This window comes from Mytilus californianus, unplaced genomic scaffold, assembly GCF_021869535.1.
Source record: "Mytilus californianus isolate M0D057914Y unplaced genomic scaffold, xbMytCali1.0.p SCAF_5, whole genome shotgun sequence".
Classification (NCBI taxonomy): domain Eukaryota; kingdom Metazoa; phylum Mollusca; class Bivalvia; order Mytilida; family Mytilidae; genus Mytilus; species Mytilus californianus.
In genome coordinates this window covers 75,760,304-75,784,981 of record NW_026262701.1, presented here as the reverse complement: position 1 = coordinate 75,784,981, position 24,678 = coordinate 75,760,304, and the positions used below count along the sequence as shown (strand labels likewise).

Below are 24,678 nucleotides of genomic sequence, written 5' to 3'. Positions count from 1 at the left end.
CCCCTGTAGCAAGGTATACTGTCGGACAGGAGAAGTCTAGAGATTTGAATATTTCTATACCCAAGTCAATCCTTTGGTGTGAAATGAAAGGATATAAAGGTATACAATAATGCGACAGCAACCCGACGACACAGACAAATCAAAACATTAAGAGTCAATATAGTCTTTTGTAATAGAAAGATGCCTATACAGAATAATAAGCTCAAAACCGCCCATGACTAAAAAATACGGAGTTAATTTAATAATATTTACCGTCAAAGATATCCCAACGGCTAATTTGATTCAATATTATTCACCGTCAAAGATATCCCAACAGGCACAAGTGTTTGGTTAAAAAATATCACCTGCCCTTTTTTTAATTTCGGTCGTTGGAAATTAAAGAAGGAGTAATATAAACCAGTAGAAGAAAAGCACTTCACTGTTTAGTAACGGTAAAATAAATGATGATAATGGATGACGTCCAGCGGCAAGTTAAATGCATATTCAGGACGAAAACATGTAAATGTAATATGAATATTAACCCTGCTTTGTACAAGACCGACACGCTGAGCCGGATTTTTAACCTGTAAGTTCACAAGCTAATAGTTCACAGGAAGAAAAGTCACCCTAACTCCGAGCCGACCAGTATGTGCTCTTTCTCTTAAATGCGGCGTGTTTAGCGTTGAAACAGCAAATACCAATTTTAACATCTTTGTTTGACCCGGTCGGGATTCGCACCAACGACCTCCCGCTCTCGATACGAACACACTCCCACGAGACCAACCAGGAGAGCGGTAGTATATAATATCATACCAAAAACGCAGGTACAATAAACAATACAGTTTCACAGAATTATCTCAGTTACCAAAGCGAGCTAAACGTATCTTTCTGTACCTAAGTAAGAATCCTTAAATGATATTGGAAACTACACGTAAATACCGATGGCCGACTTCAGAATAGATTTCATGGATCAACGCTCTCTGCAAATTAAAAACTCTTGTACCATTTATTTTAGGGGTTTGGATGTGGCCAGCCTTTGGAAGGCTAATTTATGTCCTTATTTAATATACCCTCATTTTCCAGTGATATTCCAAGTTTCACGTCCAACCTCACCGTCGACCTCCTATTGCAAGACCTACTTATTGTATTCAAAATGTATGTGTTCTCGTCATGAACATGCATGAAATATTTGCCACTGGACGTAAAGCAAACAACAATCAATCAATTTCATAAATTATTCCATGTACATAGTACACGAAGACAAGATCTTGTAAAATGCTATAGTGTAAAATTTCCATTTAAATCACTCAATAATAGTGCAAAATTGTTTGTTATTTTTTGCAATTTACTACATAATTGAACACTTATAATATTTTTTAATATTTCTTTACAATGGTTCTTATCTTCTGTTTTATTACGATATACTACATATGGTCTTATGTTTCTTGTTTTTCATTGGTATATTTGGTCACGTGTTTCTCAATATATCTTTTGTATTTTTTCACTATTTTGACATATTGATTCGTGGTTCCTTTTTAAAAAATGATATTGACTCCATGTTACTAAAAATAGTAACATCGAGTCAATATCATTTCTAAAATTTGGAACATCGAGTCAATATCATGTTCAAACTTACACTATTTACATATGTAATATATAAATTAAGAACTTCACTTCGTTCTCGGTCAATATAATCTGAACAGGTCCATATATAACGTATTGACCTCGTCAACAGCCAATAATTGATAATTATAATATATGATTATGTCAGGCGATTATAAAACTAAGAAAGGTAAAAAAAAAAATTTTTTCAAGGTGTTTATGCTTCATTTAGACGTGAAAAGGGAATGATGGACGACTAAGAAAAGTGTTTGTTTCATATAATACATTGTATTTCAATTTATGAATGATAATCAACCTTGCGAAAATATCTCATCTTTACACGTTTTGATCGAGCCTCTCAAGCCTACATAACTTGACTCTAAAGATGTTACATTTAGGCTATTTAATACGATTTATTTTTCATTGAAGTTTTCACAAAACAAAATTTATTAATTAATTGGACTGAACAGACAACACTAATTATTTTGCATTTGCATGTAACGTAGTGTAGGAAAATTACAGAATCAAAACCAAAATGAACATTTACCTGAATATTGTGAAGGACCTTATGCATCTAGGTCTGTTCGATTAGAAATTTTAAAACAAGCTACAAGTATTTAATTAACTAATTGACTAATTGTTGGAAGAGTTTACTTACTGTTTTCATATGGTCTGGTCTTTACGAATCAATTTCATGATTACTGACAGATTAAAAACATCAAATGTATATAACAAGAAGTTTTTGTACAGAACATTCATTGGTCAATTACAAATGAAGTCTGTATAGGGTTTTGATTTACTCATTTATAAAATAAAAATCGTTATTTTAAAAAGTTGAATTCAAAAATATAAATTTACCCCTTAATTTTATAAAACTTTCCTATGGTGTTATTTTAATGCTAAACAATTTATAATAAATAAATAATTAAATGATGTACTGCCATTTAATCGGTCCGTTTCCAATGCAATACTTTCCGACCCTAGTTTGTATAATGCATTTGCAGAAAATTCTGACATGCTTATTTTTAACAGTTTATTTTGTTAAGCTACGATAATAGATTGAATTTTTGTTTTCATTCTGTTTATACCAGTTAGCTATATGAAATATCTTATAAAAGCGAAAATAAGTATTATAATTACCCGGTATTCAACCTTAATTGACAAATCCAAGTGTCTTAGAAATATTAAAACACATTTGTAGATGTGGTCTAAATGTCACTCACTGAATCAGATAATTACCAAATGAGCATTATTTATATAGCTTTCTTCCCTCCTAAAATGTTCATTAATGAGTTTTGAGTATCCTATGTTTTGAAATTTACCTGTATCTCAGTCAAAAAAAAGGAAAACAAAATAAAATGAATTCCCTACCTACCCTTACGTTTTTTTTAACGTGGAGACAGGAAACAGCATATGTGTTTTGTATCGATCTGATGAGTTAGGTCCTTTTCAACTGATTTTTATAGTTTATTCATATGTTGAGCTGTTACACCACTGTCCTGGGTTAGGGGAGGGTTCGGCGCCCGCAAACATGTTTTACCTCGCCACATTATCTTTGTCTTGTCCCAAATCAGTAACCTATCAATCAGTGGTTGCATTTGTTGCTGCATATCATATTTGTTTTTCGTTCACTGTTTTGTACATAAATTAGGCCTTTAGTTTTCTTCTTTGGCTTGCTTTATATTTGTCCTTTCGGGGCCTTTTATAGCTGACTATGCGGTATGGGTTTTGCTCATTGTTGAAACGTTGCATAATGTAGGTTGACTGTTAATTTTAGTGTTTAATGTCAGTTTAAATAAATGTTATGGAGTTGTATTAGCATTTCTTGTTTCCACAGAGGTTGTTTGACATTGCAACTTCAGTCAAGTTTTACTCTAAATTTGAATGTTTTTCAAGTTTTACAAGAACTTAAAGTGTGTGTGCACATAACGGCAGACAGGTTGATTCCTATTTGAGATAACTAAGTTGAACACATGTGTTATAGTAATATCAGCTCAAATATAACCCCAAACTGTGTATACAGAGATAAATAGACAGTATAAATTCTTAAAAGAGGAATAAACCAAATTGTCAGAGTGGTATGTTTCCGATATCTACATGTAAGTCAAACAATTCTTCTTGTATTCACATGTTATAGTTTAAGTAAAGATATTTCTTGCATTAATCAAAATTCTAATAATGGTCAAATATTCAATAGCCATTATAAAACACAATTTGCACAAACAAACTAGAGAGTGATAAATGCAAAAATCTTATTCAATAGATTTGAGTTATTAAAAGGTTTTCCGACTGAAAAACCCCGATATAAATTTGGGGAAGGACAAGAAATTGATGGATGGTCAGAAATGTTTTTATGTAATAACTTGGAGAATAAACCAACCAATGTTTTTCAAGTTTTAAAAGAACTTAACGTTTGTGTGTACATAACGGCAGACAGGTTACTCTAATATAACCCCAAACTGTGTATACAGAGAAAAATAGAAAGTGTAAATACTCAAAAGAAAAATGAACCAAATTGTCAGAGTGGTATGTTTCCGATATCAAACGGATAAATTTAGGGAAGGACAAGAAATTGATGGATGGTCAGCAATGTTTTCGTGTAATAACTTGGAGAATAAACCAATCAATGCTTTTCAAATTTAAAAATGTTGTTACTGATGACAGGATGGGTTTTGACAATTTTCAATTCAGTTGCTGAGGAGTTATGTCTCTTGGTTGCTTTTACAATGATATTTATAAATGACATATTGACAGCCTCGTATAGCTTTGATATTGATATAAAAATTCGGTAAATACTAGAATGTTTATAATGATATTTATGACCAGATTTTAAAACATATATTTATCAATATTTATATATATACTTATATTTTTTTCGTCTGGGCTTGTATTATATTTGCCTTCGGGTTTATATAATCCGTTCATCCTATTTCGGCTCTTCAAAATTCAAGAGTCAATCCTAAATTGAGGTAAATTTTATCGCCTTCCAAATACCGTTCCGATTCCTAACATCACTGAGGAGACATCAATTGAGGAAATCCGGATATGGTGTACCAAGTTTTCTGTTTGATATTAAATTAATAATTAAGATCCATTTTGTTACATCTGGTGATCCGTTCATTTGGCAATCGCCATGGCCGTCAGCAGGGTTTTAGAACATCCGTTGTTCGACCTGCTAGTCAAATGCGTTTTGTTAAAATATACCTTTTCACTTTTTTGGTCTTTTGGAAAATGTTGTTTGTGCTGTATTTAGACTCCTTTACCAAGAAATTTGTTTTGCATGCACAAACATGTTCCACCTATATTGACCAGTTCTGTTGGCTTCATACATACCGACGGAAATCAAATATTAAAACTAGACACAAGGGATGTGCATGTAAAAGCCGAGTTGCGATCTTCAAGGAAGTGTAGTAGAAGAAACAGTTTTTTCTGACCGTTTTGTTTATGGACATAAGAAATAAAATAAAAATAATTCCGTAAATTTTATTAAACGATCATATTTGATTAAAAAGTGTGGTCTTTTGATATGAAATAGATACATACTAACTCAGAAATCACTTAAAGGTCTAAGTTTTCATTTTCAAGCTACGTTTGACAAAATCTAAACAAATAGTTGACATGATTTCATCCCAAAACCAATATTCTTCCAACAATTAAGTGTGCCAACTTTTTTATGACCTGATGAGCTCAACATCGATGTGGGTTTTAATCCTTGGATAGTATCTGAATAAATGTGATACATGTACAGTTTATGGCTCAAATAGCCGTTAGGGAACATGAATGTAAACTTTTGGATGACGAAGTTTGACCTACTATGTAGCAACTTGTCTAATACTCAAGCCAAATCTAATTTTTAAAAAGAGGGATCAATATACTCAGTTTTCAAGTTAATGACTGAAATCATTTGAAAAATTAATCTTTTCCCGATATCTAACAGTTTAACGTCATACAAAAATAAATGTGTCATGTTAAAAAAAAAAAAAAATTTTCGACTGATTTTAATCGTCACATTGAAAATGAATGCATGGACCCCTCTTTTAAAATTAACATCTGGCTGGATTATGTATAACAATTATTTGTACCAATTTCTATGAACAAATTACTCATCATTTTTTTTAATCAGGTAAATATACACCAAAAGATGCAAGTTTTTTCTTCTTTCTAAAATGATGAAAATTGATAAAAATGAATTATTTCCAAAACAGTGTTGCACAAATTCAGAGTGTACTTACATTTGTATGTAAAGACGATATCCAAATACTTTTACTAAAATCGGCTTATGTTTATATTTTGAAACAAAAAAGTTAGGAATGCCTGTCCAAAGGATAGAAATTTCCAAGAAATCAAAATTTTTAGTAACTTTTCACCCCATATATCTCTAAAAGAAGCGCATGACATATTTGAATTGACTAGTTGAAAAATAGCCTAATGCAAATTTTTGTCAAAAAGTCACTGTGGGATCAAAACTGTATCGTCTGCTCTTAAATAAGAAATATTACCTATAGGAATTATATTTCGAATACTTTCGATAAGTTTGACTTATAAACGTTATGTTACCCATTTCAATGCATTTTATGTCCAGTACTTTCGTTAAGTTTAAATAATTTAAGTTATGTTCTTTTATGGTTGTGGCCTTTAATCTATTTCTCGCATAGAGAGATATTTCCCGTATCACACTGCAATGAGTTTGATTGGCTTATAAAGCAATATTGGACGATATTGCGACATTTTCATTGTCTATTCGATAGGTTATTGATGACATTCAAAGGTTAAGACGACACAAATTCGTCCATGAAAACGGGGATATGTGATATTTTAAATTATAATAGAAATAATTGACTCACACAAGACTCGTTTAATATTATATTGAAATTACATAAAACGAGTTGATATCAAGCAATATTTCATTCTCACTCGTTAATAAACCTGTAATTACCCATTTCAAGGCATTACATGTCCAAAATTTGTATCACCTTATAACAGAACCAAACTTGCTATATTGACTTCTGCATTACTTAATTTCATTCTATAATCTATTTCAAGCAATAAAAAACAAATTATGCTGTAGTCCAAACACTATTTTACTGTTTTAAGTCCAAATTGGACTGGTAGTAACATGTGGGTTACGCAAAGAAAACTGCATATATGGATATTACCAATGGCAAAAATGATTTTTTTTTATTTTCAATATCATGGTTCTAATTTGTTGATTTCTACTAGTAAAACAATGGTCTTATCAATAGTCATATTTTTATCAGAGATTGTTCATTTAATAAAAAATATATTTGTCCAAACCTAAGACATAATTGAGAATATTGTCCCCCCTTTTTTATTCTAATTGGAAAAGGGACATTTTTTATATAAACCCTACTTCTGTGGTACACCATAGATTATTAAGAGCAATTTATATATCCCTCAGCTGGATAACTTGCTAAACTGGTCCAAAATTGCATATAAAGTGAGATTTTGGAATTCTTATATGAGTATATACCAATTGCGTAAATTGTTAAAGGGTACCTTAAGAAAACCCATAAAACTGGAAAAATCATAGGATTATTTGACCAAGAGCTATTTTTTTAACAGTAAAATAAACAAGTAATATGTACATGATTCATTGATTTCAATTCAAAATACTGCAAAAATAAGAAATTCAGGCAAGTTGTATGACCAACAAAGGCTAAAATACCTTATTGTGGCAATTTGAGAGCTGAAATTTCCCATAAACAGAATTGTTCATCCAAAAACGTTGATTAAACATGATTACTGACATCAAATATGACTAATTTTCATTGGAATAGGTACAACGTCTATAAACTGAATTTCTGATGATTCTCTGTAAAAGGAAGTACACCACTAATTCATGGCTCCATTACTTTCTATATTAAATTCCTTAATTTCGAGCAGGCACAGCTCTTTTGTCTTAAGTTCAAATAAAGTGACAATCATTGCATGTCAAAGCAACACCTTATCGTGTCTTGTACTGAAAAAATCATCATACCTTTAATAGCATATAAGAGAAAACTGGTTCCCGGAACTTCGGATTTACCAAAACATGTACTTCGGATCTGACAAACAGGAAAATTGTACCCTCCTTTTTAAATTTCATGCAATTTTTTTATTCAAAAAGTGTTCTACAATGATCACCAGTCATTCAGCTTTCATTGATACCAAAATTACCAAAATATTTTACATATTTTGAAAGTTACACCCATGCGTAGGAACAATTTTGTGTTAAATATGTACTACTTTCTGGTATGTTCTTTGTATCGCCCATTAAGTTTCATTCTTCCTCCTTGTGATGTTTGTAAAGCCCCTTGACTTTTTTCCTCCTCCCCAACTGTAAGTATCTACATGTATATTCTTCTTTAAAAACGTTTTGTATCGTACCTTGGTTTCTATTCCGCCTTCTCTATTATGTATTACCCCTTGCTTTATTTTTACTTCTCCTTGTGATTTTTGTATTTCCCCCATATGGATAGTTCTTCATCACTCGTATAAGTTTTATTGTCCCTTGGTTTTTATCCTCCTCTATCCCTATGTTTAATTGACCAATTGAGTTATTTTTTCATTGCCCTTCCTTTCTTACCCGCTCTCTCCTTATTATATGTTATTGTCCTTGAAGTGTCTTTTCTCCACCATTTTGATTTTTGCAATGCCTCCCTTGTTCTTTCTTCCTTCTCTCATATCATTTGTATTGCTCACTTGGTTTTTATTTTTCTCCCTAATTATGTTTTATTACCCAAACTTTGTTTCCAATTCATTCTTTATAATGTTTTCGTTCTTGGTTTTGTTTCCTCCTACCTTCTCATGATTTTGTATTGCATCCTTGGTTCTTTACTTTTTATTCCTTTTATATTTCCCTCTTGTGTTATTGTCTCCTCCCTCCTAAGATATGTTTATTACCGTTTTATTATTGTCGCCCTCTTTCCTCCCCGCTGCTTATATTGTTTTTAGCCCCTTTGGTTTCTTACACCCTCCGTACTTATATTTCATTGCCTCTTTTGCTTCTTTCTTTCTTTCTCCATTTTATGTTTAAAATGTCTCCCTTCTTTTCTCTCTCCTTCTCTACTCTGTTTTTACTATCCTCTTGGTTTATTGCCTTTATTAATGCCTCCCGTTGTTTCTCCCTTCCTCCCTCCTTATAATTTGTAATGCACACTTAGTTTTTATTCTCCCCCTTCCTTCCTTTTAATTGTATCGGCCTTGGGTTTTTTTAATACCTGCCTCCTTATGTTTTTGAAAAACCCCTCTTGGTTGTTTTCCCTTCTCTGTTATGGTGTTATCTATTGCTCACTTGGTTTCCTTCTACCTCTCTCATTACGTTTTTTATTGCCACTTTGGTTCCTCTCCTCTTTTATTATGATATTTACATTGCCCTCTTCCTTCCTATTCTCCCCAAATAATTTTACCACCCTCTTTGTTTTATATATTCCGTCCTTATGTTTGTTTATTGGCCCCTTTGGTTTCTGTTCTCCTTCCCTCTTGTAATGTTTATGTTTTCCCCTTAATTTCTGTCCTCCTGTGTATTATCATTTGTATTGTCCACTCGCTTTGTTTCATCCTCAATCCTCACGTGTACGTTTGTTACTGCCTCCTTGGTTTCTTTCCCCCTCTATTCGTATATTTTAATTTTCCCATTCTTTCGACCTCCTTCTTTATTCTTTACTACCTTCTTGTTTATCCTTCTTCCATCCTCCTTATGCCTGTATATTGCCACTTTGATTTTTCTCCTCTCCCGTCTGATGTTTTTCTATTGCCTCCTTGGTATTTTCATCCTCCCTCCTTATGTTTTGTTATTTTCTCCCGCTTCCCTCCTCCCTCCTTATGTTTTGTAAAGCCCCCTTGGTTTATTTCTTCCACCCTCTATATGGATTTTTATTCTCACCTTAGTTTTCCTCTTCTCTCCTCTTTGTAAAATAATTGTGCCCTTTATTTTCTAACTTTCCGCCTGATGTTTTTCATTGCCCTTTGGCTTCTTTTCTCCTCCCAGCTTATGTTTTTAGTTGTCTTCCTGTGTTGTTTCCTCCCCTTCCTAGTATTTGTTTATTAATCACTTCGTATCCGTCTTCCGTCCACTTGTGATTTGTAAATGTCTCTTTCTTTCCTTCTCCTTCATATGTTGTATTGCACTTTTTGTTCATTTCTTCCTCCATTCTCGTTTGTTTTTGTTTCCCCTTGGCTTCATTCATCCTCCTTTTAAAGTGTTTTTCTCTTCCTGGTTTTCTCTTCACCTCCCTCCTTATGCTTTTGTTTCCTCCTCCATCCTTATGTCTTTATTTGTCCTATTTTGTTTCATCGTTCCACCTTACGTAAGCTTTTTTTCATTGCCCCTTAGTTTCATTTGTCCTCCCTCTTTAAGTAATTATTGCCATCTTGGTTTCTTGACTCCTCCTTTATTATTCTCAGCTGATTCTCAATGATTATAGAATTTATTTTCTTTTGATTTTGAGCTTGAGCTTGAAGTTAAAAAGGTAAAACATGCTACACAGAGGAACAAGAGGGACGAAAGATACCAGAGGGACAGTCAAACTCATAGATCGGAAACAAACTGACACGCCATGGCCAAAAATAAAAAGACAAACAGACAAATAATAGTACAGATGACACAACATAGAAAACTAAAGACTAAGCAACACGAACCCCACCAAAAACTTGGGGTGATCTCAGGTGCTCCGGAAGGGTAAGCAGATCCTGCTCCACATGTGGCACCCGTCGTGTTGCTTATGTTATTACAAATCCGGTAAAAAGTCTAATTCGGTAAGTCACATTCGTGAAAAGGGAAGGGTATTGTAGTTACGACATAAGGAACATATCCGATATCATCTGTGAAACGGTTATTCCATAACGGTCAACCAACTCGTGATGGCGTCCGTAAAATTTACGAAGGGATGATTTCAACTTCACCATTTGGAACTCTTGGCTTAATAGCTTCCTTGTGAGCAGCAATCCTCTATCAAGGAAATCATGATAGGAAACACAAGCCCGGGAAAATCGTATCAATTGGGAGATATATACTCCGTAACAAGTGATCAGTATGCTGGAGTTTCTTATTGACAACATATTTGTTGAATTTGGAGATAGACTTGTCCTATGGGAACGAACTGTGCGCCTCTCCTTGCCGACCTCTTCTTATTTTCATAGGAGTCGGAGTTCCTTCAGACACTTGTCAAAAACAAGACGATCAAAGAAGCCAGGTCATTTAATTTCACATTCAGAAATATTGATGATGTTCTTTCTATTAACAATCCAAACTTTTCTGATTGGGTTCCATTAATATATCCCCCCAGAACTAGAAATTAAAGAAACAACAGACACGGATTCCTCCAACTCAATTTTAGACTTATACCTCGAATTTGACATACACGGTCATCTCAGTACCACAATCTATGACAAACGAGACGATTTAATTTTGAAATTGTCAATTTCCCCCACCTTAGTAGCAATATACCAACTTCACCTGCATATGGCATATACATTTCGCAGCTTGTTCGGTATTCAAGCTGCTACTCAGAATTTGTAAAACGTCACCAGTGTCTTAGCAGAATGTTGATGAACCAGGGGTATGACAAAGAACGTCTCGTCCTTTTTCTAAAAAAGTTCATCGGAAGGTACCAAGACCTTGTTGATAAATATTCCGTATCAACTTCACAACTAATACACGAGGTCTTGAAGTAAAGATTCTTAGTACTGACGTTGTTTATCATCTTAATAACGTTTTATAGAATTCTTTTATTTGTCTTTTTTAATACATTTTTACTGATAGTCTATTTTTGGTGATATCAATTTGACGTGGCTCGGTACTTATACATCCCGTCATTGTGTTCTTGTGCGATGGTAAATTGTTGTATTCTTGTCTTTCATTTTTGCTTATGTGCTTTGTCTATATGCCTTTTTGTGTTTCTTTGTTAAATATTTGTTTTTATAGTGATTAAGATTATAACACAATGTTGACTGTTGTACCCCTATTTCGACATTTTTACCTCTTATGTCTGTTTGTTTTGTTCACACATCGTTGTCAATATAATGGAATTTTATGCGACTGTCATACAAGTGAGAGGTTTAGCTAACTATAAAACCAGGTTAAATCCACCATTTTTTACATAAGAAAATGCCTGTACCAAGTCAGGAATATGACAGCTGTTATCCATTCTTTTGATGTGTTTGAGCTTTTGATTTTGCCATTTGATTAGGGACTTTCCGTTTTGAATCTTCCTCGGGGTTCGGTATGTTTGTGACTTTACTTTTTACTAGTACAACACAATATTCTATGAGAGTAAAGTCACACTGTATAAGACCAAGTCTTAACAATCCTCGACCTATTCTTTATCTATATCTTTTATTCCTTCTATCTAAAGTCTTTTTTTTTTTTCACTCGGCTAAAAATTTGAACAAAAACTTATTTGTCCAATAAAACAATCGAACATAAATGTAAAAATAATTAAGTCGTTAATAAAAGGAAAACATTATACTTATACACTCAAGATTGATAAAGTAGACGTTTATTTATCGAGTAAGGTTCATACTTTTGTCGAGTAGGGTTCAGACTTTGGTCGAGTATGGTTCAGACTTTGGTTAAGTATGGCTCAGTCTTTTAACCTTTGGTCGAGTATTAAGACATTGAAAGCAGATCGTGAACTGGTTATTTACAGGACGAGAATGGTTTAAGATTGTTTGAGCTTGGTCAGAGTTCAGACTTTTCAGTATGGCCAAGATAAAGGTCCAGTACAAATCAGAACAGTCAAGTATGGTTAAGAATGGTGTCTAGTAACATTAAGTAAATTTCAAACCCATTCAGAATGGTCGAGTAAAAACCAGTCGAGTCCAGTACAAATACTGTTCATTTCAGATTTTTACTGGTTTGTAGAGATATGTTTTGTAGAAATATTGATATGAATTCTGCAATGTTCTGGTTTAACTATAACTTACAAGTACAAAACAATATGCTGTGAGAGTAAAGTTACACTATATAAGTTTGTTTCAAAAATAAAAAAAAAATATCAAATTGAATTAACTAAGTTTTGATGTTTTTACCTCATCCAAAGTTTGTCCATCTATAGATTCCACATCCGAAGTTTCCTCATCTGAAGTTTCCTCATCCATGTCCTGCGAAAATAGAACATTTATTTAAATATTGTCATAAACTGGTACTAAAGATTTTTAAACATTGTTGTTTCTCAGAACTGAACACATAGTTTTATCTGGTCTACAAAAGATTTCTTCGGAGAAAAAACGAATCATGTCAGGAGTTTAGAGCCAAATGAGCCATATGTACATTAGAAACTAATGGTTCCATAACTATTGGTTCTGATGGGAACCATCTCAAAATGCTATGTTGCTTGCAATTAAGTCTGTTGTGATGTATTGTTTTTTAAGTAAACGGGATAATTCCATTAAAACATTTTTTTTTCAAAGATGTCCCACTAAAATTAGTAATATTTAACTTTGCTATAAATGTCTCAATGTTTAAACATTGAAATATCCACTAGTACAGAGCGGAGACATGACTCTAAATGTATTGTGATGTAAAGAACACATTAAATATATTTCAACTACATGTAACTTGTTGGTCCATGAATTCCGAAATACAGGTTACCTCTATGTACTCAACACCTTTCAGAAGGGATGGACACTCAAATCTAGGAGTTTTCAATTAAAGAGAGGGGACACCATTAATGTATAAAATCACGGGAGGGGGTATCTCTACACACGTCATTAGAATTAACGTCCTAATTTGACCGGATGTGACTGCGAATTTGTGCATCACGCTCATCAAAACGAAAGCCAAAATCTGGCAAGGATAATACTGACGGTCGGAAGAAGACCAAGAGATGACCATATTTTTAGTCAATCTTTGAAGTTCTGTATATTTCTAAGTGCGTTGGATATGAACACTTTTGCAGTTAAGTCTTGCATTCTCGTTATTTGAAATGACATGTGTTTAAGACAAATCTTTGATTGTTTCTGTTTAATTCATTTACTATTTCTATGGACTCGAAACAATCGAAAGCTTGAAAAATAACTGAATAGACAGCTGCCTTTTGTTTAATACTGTATATTTCCGTCCATATGGTTGTTGTTTTTGTCATGTTTGCTGTCTCGTTGAAATCTTGCACAACTATCCCTTTATTCCAACAAATGTGTTAAGCTTCAAGTAGATCTATCAAAGCATTTGCCAAAAAACTTAACAAAAATACGAAGTTTATAATTTGGTACACCATATTCGCGTTTTGTCTTCATATACTCGAATAAAAACAGTCAAATACGATGTGGAAGAACATTTTAAAAAAAAATCCATTAAATTAAGTAAAATAAGTCTAAGGCAATCTATACCTAAGAATAGAAAAACCTTATTGTTACGAATAATTCTACATTTTATAAACTGTTAATTTATAGAAAAATGAACATATCAATGATGTTTCATGTCAACACAAAAGTGTCGTGTGATACACTCGTCCGGCAAGGCCATGTACAACTAGTGTAAAATAAACTTAAATCTGAAAGTAAAAGTACCGCAACTTTGGAATGACAAACCAGAAAATAATCAAAACCAAAAAAGGAGTTGCCTGTAATTAATTCCACCAACAGCGTCAAGTTTTGGGTAAATTAATCTAAGCATACTTTAGTAAATTCGCAATGAAAAAACATGCCTTAAATCTGACAGTGAAAATCCCGATACTCGGGGAAAAGTATTAATAAAAATACCGAACTTAAATTCAAAAACGAGGAAGTTTATAAAACCTTAGAAAATCAAACGTTCGACTTTTTCAACCAACAGAACAAATGGAAAACAACTGTTATATTCCTGACTTTGTACGACACATATAAATAATTCAAAAACAAAAGAGAGTTTTCTTTTATCAATCCCAGCATTATTTATTATAAAGTAAATTGATCAATGCACGAGTGAGTACTTTTTTTATGTTACAGCTGTTACAGAACTAATGACATACTAGATGGGTTTCAGTATTGTTATGCTTTATTTGCAGCATTGATAACCTGGCTAAATGGGTTTCAGTATTGTTATGTTTTATTTGCAGCATTGATTTCCAGGCTAGATGGGTTTCAGTAGTTTAATGTTTTTAGATGGGGTTAAGTATTTTCATGTTTTATTTGCCGCACTGATTACTATGCACGTAATAGTCACCAGGCTGGCTTGAGTCCAGTATTTTAACATTTTATTTGTATCATTGATGAATAAGCTATATTGGGTCCATTAGTTTTTTAATGTTTGGTTTACAACACTGATGACCAGACTAGATGAGGTTCAGTATTTTTCTGTTTTATTTATAGTACTAATGGAAAGATTAAATGGGGTTAAGTATATACAACAGAAATGACCAAGGTAGATTTTGTACAGTATTTTTATTTTTTTTAACAGCACTAACGACAAGGCTAGATGGGGTCCAGCATTATTATGTTTTGTTTTCAGCAAATATAACCACGCTAGATAGGGTCCAGTATTTTTTGTATTTCTGTTACAGCAATAATCATAAAGCTAGATGGTGATAAATATCTTTATCTTTTATTTAATGGATCAAAGCTAGATGGCTTCCAGTATTTTTCATTTTAAGTATCAGCACATATGTTATTATGCTAGATGGGGTCCAGTTATTTGATGTTATATTTACATCACTGATGACCAGGGTTGATGGGGTTCAGTTTTGCAATCTTTTATTTTCAACACTAATGACAACGCTGAATGCGTTCATTATTTTACTGTTTTATTAACAGCACCGATGACCAGGGTAGATAGGGCCGGTATTTTAATATATTATTTACAGTCATTACGACTAGTTTAGATTAGGTGCATCTTTATTTTATGTTTTATTTACAGAACTGACAATTTCTATATACAAAAACCATTAACAAAAATGTCGAACTCCAAAGTAAAATTTTAAAAAGGTTTCATTTACAGAACTGATGACAAGGCTAGATGGAGTCCAGTATGTTTATGTTTCATTTACAGGACTAATGACAAGGGTTGATGGAGTATAGTTTATTAATATTAATTTACAGGACTGATGACAAGGCTAGATGGAGTCCAGTATTTTTATGTTTCATTTACAGGACTAATGACAAGGGTAGATGGAGCACAGTTTGTTAATATTCATTTACAGGATCGATGACAAGGCTATATGGGGTCCAGTATTTTTATGTTTCATTCACAGCTAAGATGACCAGGCTAGAGGAGGTTCCGTTTTTTATGCTTTATTTACAGCACTAATGACAAGGCAAGATGAGGTTTAGTATTTTAATGTTTTATTTGCAGCACTGATGACCAGGCTAGATGGGGTTCAGTATCTACATGTTTTATTACAGCACTGATGACCAGACTAGATTGGGTTCAGTATTTCTATGTTTCAGTTGCAACACTTATGACCAAACTAGATTGGGTAAGTATTTGTATGTTGTTGTTTTTTTTTTTTTTGCAGCAAGGCTGACTACTAGTATTCAAGCAACAGTGACCAAACTGGATTGAGTCCAGCATTTTAACATTTTATTTGTATCATTGATGACTAAGCTAGATTGGGTCCATTATCTTTATGTTTTTAATTGCATCACCAAAGACTAGGGTAGATGGAGTTCAGTATATTTTTGCATTATATACAATAGAAATGACCAAGGTAGATTTGGTACAGTATTTTTATGTTTTATTGACAAGGCTAGATGGGGTCCAGCATTATTATGTTTTGTTTTCAAAAAAACATGTGAAGGCTAGATAGGGTCATGTACTTTTTTTTTTTATTTCTTTTCCATCAATAATCACCTAGCTAGATTGAGTTCAATATCTTTTTCTTTTATTTAATGGATCGATGACTAGATGGCTTCCAGTATTTTCCTTTTAAGTTACAGAACAGATGTTACAGTTCTAAATGGGGTCCAGTTATTTTAGGTTATATTTACAACATTGATGACAAGGGTAGATGGTGGTTTATTATTATCATCTTGTATCTACAACACTAAAAACAAAGCTGGATAGGGCCAGTATTTAACAGTTTTATTTACAGTCATTATGACTAGTTTATAGTGGGTGCAGTTTGTTTATGTTTTATTTACAGAACTGACAATTTCTATATAAAAAAGCATTAACAAAAAACGCCAAGGTAAAATTTTAAAAAGGTGGAAGTCCATATAAACTGACAAAATAAAACGTTAAACTATATCAATCAACTGAACGAATGGAAAACAACTGTAATATATCCTGACTCGATATAGGCATGTTTCGAAGAAAATGGTGGGTTGAATATGGTTTTATACCTATCAAAACATATATATTACAGTTGTTTATAGTTGTATTGACGAAATTGGGTGAGCACCCCAAACAGTCTTTATTGGTTATTTGACAATAATAAGGATCCAGAAGCCATAACCATGTAAAAATACATCACAGAGATACTGCACAACTGACTCAAGAATTCAAACAAACACTCAAATAAAAGCCGACAAATAAATTAGTGTAGTTGATAGTAAATCTGACAAGGACGCCAACAAAAAGTGTTTTATAGTTGATAGCACATATGTTATATCATTGAAATATGATGAAGAATTAGTTTTGTATGTGTTAATTAAAACACTGAACACCAGGCTACATTGTAGATGAGTCCCTTTATTGTATTTTAAATGTTCAATACTGAAGGTCCGGCTTGATGGGTTCCAGTCTTTTTATGTCTTATTGACAGTACTCATGAACAGACAAATAAAGGTACATTGTTTTATAATTGTTTGAAACACTGACGATTTGTCTAGAAGGAGTTCAGATTTTTATGTTTCATTTACATGACTGATGACAAGTCTAGATGGAGGACAATATGTTTATGTTTCATTTACATGACTAATGATAAGGCTATATGTAGTACAGTATGTTTATGTTTCATTTACAGTACTGATGACAAGGCTAGATGGAGAACAGTATGTTTATGTTTCATTTACAGGACTGGTGACAAGGGTAGATTGAGTGCAGTATCTTTATGCTTCATTTACAGGACTGATGACAAGGGAAGATGGAGTACAGTATGTTTATGTTTCATTTACATTATTGATATCAAGGCTAAATGGAGTTCAGTATCTTTATGTTTCATTTACAGTACTGTTGACAAGGGAAGATGGATTACAGTACGTTTATGTTTCATTTAGTACACGACTGATGTCAAGGCTAAATGGAGTTCAGTATATTTATGTTTCATTTACAGGACTGATGGCAAGGGTAGATAAGGTCCCGTTTTATTGTTTTATCTACAGCACTGATGGATAGGCTATACATTATTTGTGAGTTTTATTTCCGACACTTATGGCCATGCTATAGCATTATACACTTGGAAAGAATCGAGTGTTTCTATGTTCTATTTATAATATTACCTGGGAGGATATACAAAATTCAAAAATATTTTGCGGCTCTTTTCTTTATCTGGTCATGAGTAATAGACTTGGTTGCGTCCCCTATTACTATGTTATATCTTTAGTTATAATAACCAGGCTTGATCGGGTTCAGAATTTCCATGTTTGATATTTAGATGTAATTATCAGGCTAGAACGGGCTCATAATTATTTCCTTGTTCTGTCTTAAGTTATAATTACGAGACTTGATCGTGTCAAGTATTTTCATGTTTTATCGTTAGTTATCATAAACTGGGGCTTGATCATGTCCATAATTAGCATGTTCTATGATTGTTTTTCGTTTTTTTGGTTTTGTATGGCGTTGTCAGATTGTCGTCGACCTATACGTTTGAATGTCCCTTTAGTATCTTTTATCGTTTGATCATTAGTCAAGCTTTACCAAGCTTGATTGTGTCCAATATTTCTATGTTCTAGCTAAGTTACAATGACCAGGCTTGATAGGGTTCAATATTTCTATGTTTACGATTCTTATATGACAGTTCAGTAGGACAACCTGAAGCGTCTGAGTAAGGATTCGGTGCTCAGTGATTCGGTTCTCTAAATGACGTTGTCAACACGTAATTGCGGCCATTGTTTTACGTTGGATTTGGCAATCCACGTTATAAAGTTGCATTTATGACATTCTTGGATGCTTAATCTTTTTGCAACACAACATACGAGGTCAAAAATTCATTTCAGATATTCAACTAATTATTTTCAAATAAGTGTGCTTTCAAGAAATTATTTAAACGGCAAAAATAAAGTGTAAAATTATTTGAAATATTAAATGCCATTCATCATCATTTCCCATTCATATAGTGAATCCACTATTTATGCCCAACGTTTATAAATTAAAATCGGATTTCGGCTAAAGATATCCGCAGACTGTAAGTTCTCAAGAAAAGGAGGAGGGGGAGACTTTGGCATTTTTTCCCAAATATAATGACCATAGGAACTTTGTTACTTTCTAATTTGCTGAACGTCTCAGGTTCCACTCAAAAGTCCATGTACCAACTCATAAGAATGTAAGACATATTCGCTTTAACTGTTGACTTCTTTATACCTGGTCTAATATAAATATATTTGTCCCAGTTCATACATGTATACCCCAAAATTTCTAAACTTCCATGCAGGCAAGAGAAAAGTTCAATAAAAAATCAAACTTATAAATGTAAAATACAAAGGGCAAAAGAAAATTAAGGGGATGACCATTTAATTTTCTGGGGTTGAGGCAGGCAGAGTTCTCGAAATATTTTTTTCCCTGTAGGTCCTTGATGAAATTCTTCTGGTCCTCACTATTATTTCTATTGCAAAATTGCAAAATTGTGTCAGTCCTTTGCAATTTTTGGTGGTATAAACCTTCAGACCACTACATTTCGAAAACTCTGCGCTGGAGAATTTAAGGGGACAGAATATTCATTTACCTATATTGCTAGTATGGCTTATTTAAGTTGTCTTGCCACACGAACATTTATTTGCAATCTGTACACATATTAGAGAATTATTTCCTGCATTTTATTGGACAGAATATCATTTAATCCTGTGTCAGCACTCTTGAGTAATGTTTAGAGTTTTGTATTTGTTACCATGATTACATGTACATGTACCAGACCCCTAATACTCCTGCCCCCCTCCTCTCAAAAAAATAAATCAATCTAAATTAAATAGCCATTCTCTAAATTCATCATGTTCATATCTCTGAAATTATCAAAGAAATTTACAAAATGAAATTAACCAATCACCCACCCATTTGAAAGCTTATACATTCCTCCCATGAAATAACAAAATAATTCATCTTACAATTTCATTATACAGGTATCTGACATGTTATAATCTTCCAGCAATCTAATTTAAATGAAAATCCATTTACAATATTACTTTCTCAAACTTCATTAATATTATCAAATCCAATTTGTGATTTAGTGACAATTTGGTCATGGCAGTGGTGGTTCCATCAATCAAAACAAATGTGTTGTGGTTGTCCCCAAAATGTATAAAAATTCAGCTTGTATCTACAATGTACATGTTAATGATGTTTATGTACAATATTGAATATGAAAATGTAAACAAAAGGTTTGGTATAACATATATTTGCTCAATGTTAAACCTTATAATTATTTTTCAAGAAATGTTTCTTTTTTGCCTGTCACTTATATTTAGCAAAAATGTAAGGGGCATTAGGTGGCATAATTTTTAATAATACATGCATTTTGTTGGTAAAATTTCTGTGTTGATGATGGCAATGATATATTTAATTTTCCTGTGAGAAATTTAATAAAAACATTTAGTAATTGTACATGTTGTATGTACACATACTTTGTATTTACAGGATGGAGAAAGATGTTCACTAATGGATTAAACAGAGAACTTTTACATATAAAATATATTGCAACAACACATTTTAATGAAGTGATTTACATTTGTACATGGTGGAAGCAAAATTAGGTTTGTTAGTTGAAAACAATATGAATATAATATATTAGGGGTAAGTAACCAAAAAGTGTCTGAATAGGGTTACAAAAGTGGGCTAGTTACAATGTACTATGGTTTCAATCCCCCAAAGTATGAAACAAATATGATATACATTGTATTCAAACTGTTTTTATTAGGGAAACAGACTGTGCAAATATTCTGCATTTAATGGTCAGAGATGAAAGTTCCCAATGGAATAAGTTGGAGCCGGCACTTAAAATGAATGTATAGGATAGGCCAGGTAATCCTTCACAGACTTTAAGGGCCAATGGTATACTTTTATTTTATTTTCTATGTTCTGTAAATGTCAATATTGTTTCCTTCAGATTTGGAACTTAATTGCAAAGAATGAAGGGTACAGTAATTATAATTCCATATATATGATCGAAAACAATATAAGGGAAGTAACTCTTACATGATGTGCATCATATCCTGATGAAGAGTTAACATGAGGTTTCTGAAAGCTTTTATCTTAAAATTTTTTACTAACCACCTTTACCAAAATTCTTGAAAATTTATTCAATTTGACCATTTTTTTCAGATAAGAGAACTTACTTGAGCAGACCATATTGGGGTAATCGATGGACATAACAATGAAATACAATATCATAATTAACATTCTTCATAACTTTTGATTGAATTAACAAACTTAATTTAATAAAGATAATAACCAAATATATTCTTATTTTGAGAAAACAACAGATCCTGTCAGAGGAATAATTTTACTGGATGATGACATTTGAATACCTGGATTCAGCAATTAATATGAAATTTATTAAGAGAGATATGTTAATGTGCAGATTTGTTTCTTAGTTGGTAACCCCACCAGATACTCCATGTTGTTCGAGTGATTATTACATGTAGCAGAATTTTTTGCTGAACTAATGCAGCATTTAATAAATGAAACTTTAGCAGTTTGTGGACTCCTACTTCCCACATAATTGTTGTAAAAAGAGGAATTTAGATATTAGAGACTCATCAACATTAAAATGAAGATGTGGATAAGTGAAATGTATGTTGCAATAAATTCAGATATTGACTTAATATTTTTATGAAATTTTCAAAAACTGTAAATTTTGCAATCACATTTTCGGTTTTAAAATGAACAAACTTAAACATAAGGAATTATATAACAGTGATATTGCTTTGCTGAATCTTCCCTTTGGCCTCAAGTGTTTCACTTTTATTTTGCATGAGTGTAATTTTTTTCTTTGAATGTTTGCGAGTTTGGTCGATCCTGCACAATTTTTATGATATACAAGGTCAACACTTCATACAATAAATCTAAATACTTAACCCATTATCCTGAAATTTTAACACAAGATAAGAATTGAAGAAACAAAGCTCCCTTTTGCTTTTGACGATTTCAAGTTTTGTCATTTAAGAATTATTTGACTTTATTCATGGAAAATTACACATCTACTCAAGTGTACAAGAACTAAACTTTGCTTTGATACTTTTTCAAGAAATTGTATCACAAGGCTAGATTTGATCAAATAAGCTAACTATTGTAATTTTAGAGTTATGGTACATTTGTACTTATTTCATACATAATTGAGTATTTATCACATGCAGCTAAAATGCTTGGATTGATTTCCTTCACTTTTGACATGTTGTTGAGATTGATTGAAACAGTTTAGTTATTTCATCCCAATCAATTGTGGGGGAGGGGTCTATGTCATTTGCATTCAACACTGCATAACTATATCAAATCACAATTTATTTATATGCAATTGTTTTTGGTAGTAGTTACTTATTAAAGGTATTATAGTTCCCTTTCATTGGCCTGCTTTAGACTTGATTACAGTTTTAATATAAAAATAAGAAGATGTGGTATGATTCAATGCCAATGAGACAACTCTACACGATATACCAAATGACAAAGAGGTTAACAACTATAGGTCACTGACGGCCTTCAACAATGAATAAAGGGTCAGGAGGATTTACTAAATAAATAATCTGGCCTGGTAAGAACTGAAAATAAATAACTTGACACAAGATTGGCTGAAAATTAATATTCTGCATCTCAAAATGCAGGGTAGACATGATAGATCAGGATACAAATGTATTCAAAAGTGTAAATTTTATAAAAAATGAGCATGTGTAGCAATAGATGATGATGATTAAGTCAATCAAGAAAAAAAATCCTACTGCACCCCCTCACATCACCTAGAAAATCAAATGATTGATCCTCTAAGATACTGCACATTGAATTTTAAAAAGTAAAAACACAGACATTTTAGACATACATAGCAAACCATAAATTAAAAAGCATAAGCCCATAAAAACGACACACGCCTTTGTCCAAAATTTAATTTAAAAAGAGCCCGCACTCCCTTTTTCCAAAAACAAAACAAACAACCAAAAAACAGACAAAAACAATTAGGAAAAAAAGAAAGATGTTCTTTGACATATTTAAAGTAGATGTTAATTAAAACACATCGGCCAGTAACAGCTCACGAAGTAAATATGGATCCACGAAACGTTTACAATGTCAGAGATGTATAGTTATCAACAAATCAATCCCATGTAGGCCTATCTGGCTGTAATTTTACCAATCTTGGCCTGTTTTTGGTACAACGTTAATATGGATTCAACATATCGCATGACTTCCTTTTCATCTGGACACAAAAAATTGCAAAAAAAAAAAAGAAAGGGATCCAACTTTTATTGACATTTTACATGTTTTACGTTGATATTTGCGGCGCCGGAAATTTGCAACGTTGATCTATATACTGAAACAACTTCGGTTGAGGTCGATTCCGGCAATTATGCTTAAAAATGTCACTAACAGTTAACACTTATTTATGTCTTAAGATATATTTGTTGTGTTTTTTTTTTTTTTTATTTTTAGCGGATCATTATTTTCGAGTGATGAATAGATAACGTGTACTTCAGAAACAAGGTTACGGGAGGACCACGCCCCCGTAGTAGGGACACACAAAATAAAGGTGATCGTTCTCCATTTTTACTCGATAGAAATGCCTATTGTTTTCATAATTTATACATTATGTCCCAAAGATTACTATATGAAAGTATAAAAAAATCAAGGCGGAGATTTTTTAAGAAACAGCTGATAATTATAGCAGACCTATAGACGCAATAGAAAAAAGACAAAAATAGTGCCTTCTTCAATTTCGAAAAAGGAATCTATAATTCTACAATTTATTGACACCTATTGTGATTTTTAAAGGGGTTGAATAACTAAAGATTCACCTTTTTGTGAGATTTGGACGATTTTTTACTTTTTAAACAGAAACTTTTCCAATTTTTAAATCTACCACACATGCAAAGAAAAATCTATAAAAAAGAGACCCTTTCTTTAAAATGGGTACACATTTTTGCCCTGGATTGAACTCCCCTATTCTTTATGGATTTCGATGCCAAATACTACCGAGAACAGTATTAGTATAAAAATTATTGAAAATCGAAGGATATATATTTTTTTGACCCATTTCGAATATCGCCATTTAATTTTACAGTGTAGAAAAATTAAAATCCTTAATTCTATGTTTAGATATAAAAAATAAATAAGATTTCCTGTTGTTTTAGAATATAAGAATGACAATAATACGTAATTTTATATACTTTTCTCATATAAACGTGTATAAAATCAACAGTTCTTTGTATTAAACGAAAGAAAAAAGTTAACGAAAGCGCGTCATTTTTCAGTTGACGTCAGCCGACACAAACTAGTCCAATTTTGTGCGCGGGACTACTGATCGCCACCGAATCACAATTAGGCGAAAAAAGGCACATTCTGTTGTCCTACTGAGTTGTAATTTAAAATCCAAACGTATCTATTAGCTATCAATCATCATTTAATATACTTTGAGGCCTTTCGTCAAATTAAAAACTATTGCTTGATCGGTTATCAGAGGGAATTTTTGAATGTTCAAAAACACTATTTCGTGGAAGGGCAGACTTAACATTTACAGAGGTTGTAGACTAATTACCATAGATAACACACACAAAGAATAATTTATTTTTTTTAGGTTATGCTCAAAAAAGATCTAAAAGCAAAGTGTGTCGTAAATTTTTTTTGGCGATTTTTTTTTTATTTAAAGACACCTACTCTGTTGCTATGACTCATTTGAAAGGTATTTCATTGAACCCATACATTTCATTGTTTAGTACTGTGAATTTAAATGTTATTATGTCCATTTGTAACCTAAATATATAAAAAGTAAAATATCAAAAATACCAAAGTCCAAGGAAAATTCAAAACGGAAAGTCCCTTATCAAATGGCA

General features: G+C 32.4%; 1 long non-coding RNA gene across 1 annotated transcript in view; it reads right to left on the bottom strand.

Annotated features, from left to right (window-relative positions):
- Positions 1-12,344: 12,344 nt before the first annotated feature.
- The window catches only part of LOC127703063 (uncharacterized), a 71,990-nt gene continuing 59,656 nt past the window's right edge, over positions 12,345-24,678 (bottom strand). The window contains exon 3 of the long non-coding RNA XR_007982648.1: positions 12,345-12,684. This is a non-coding gene — a long non-coding RNA (uncharacterized LOC127703063). The remainder of the gene's footprint in view (positions 12,685-24,678) is intronic.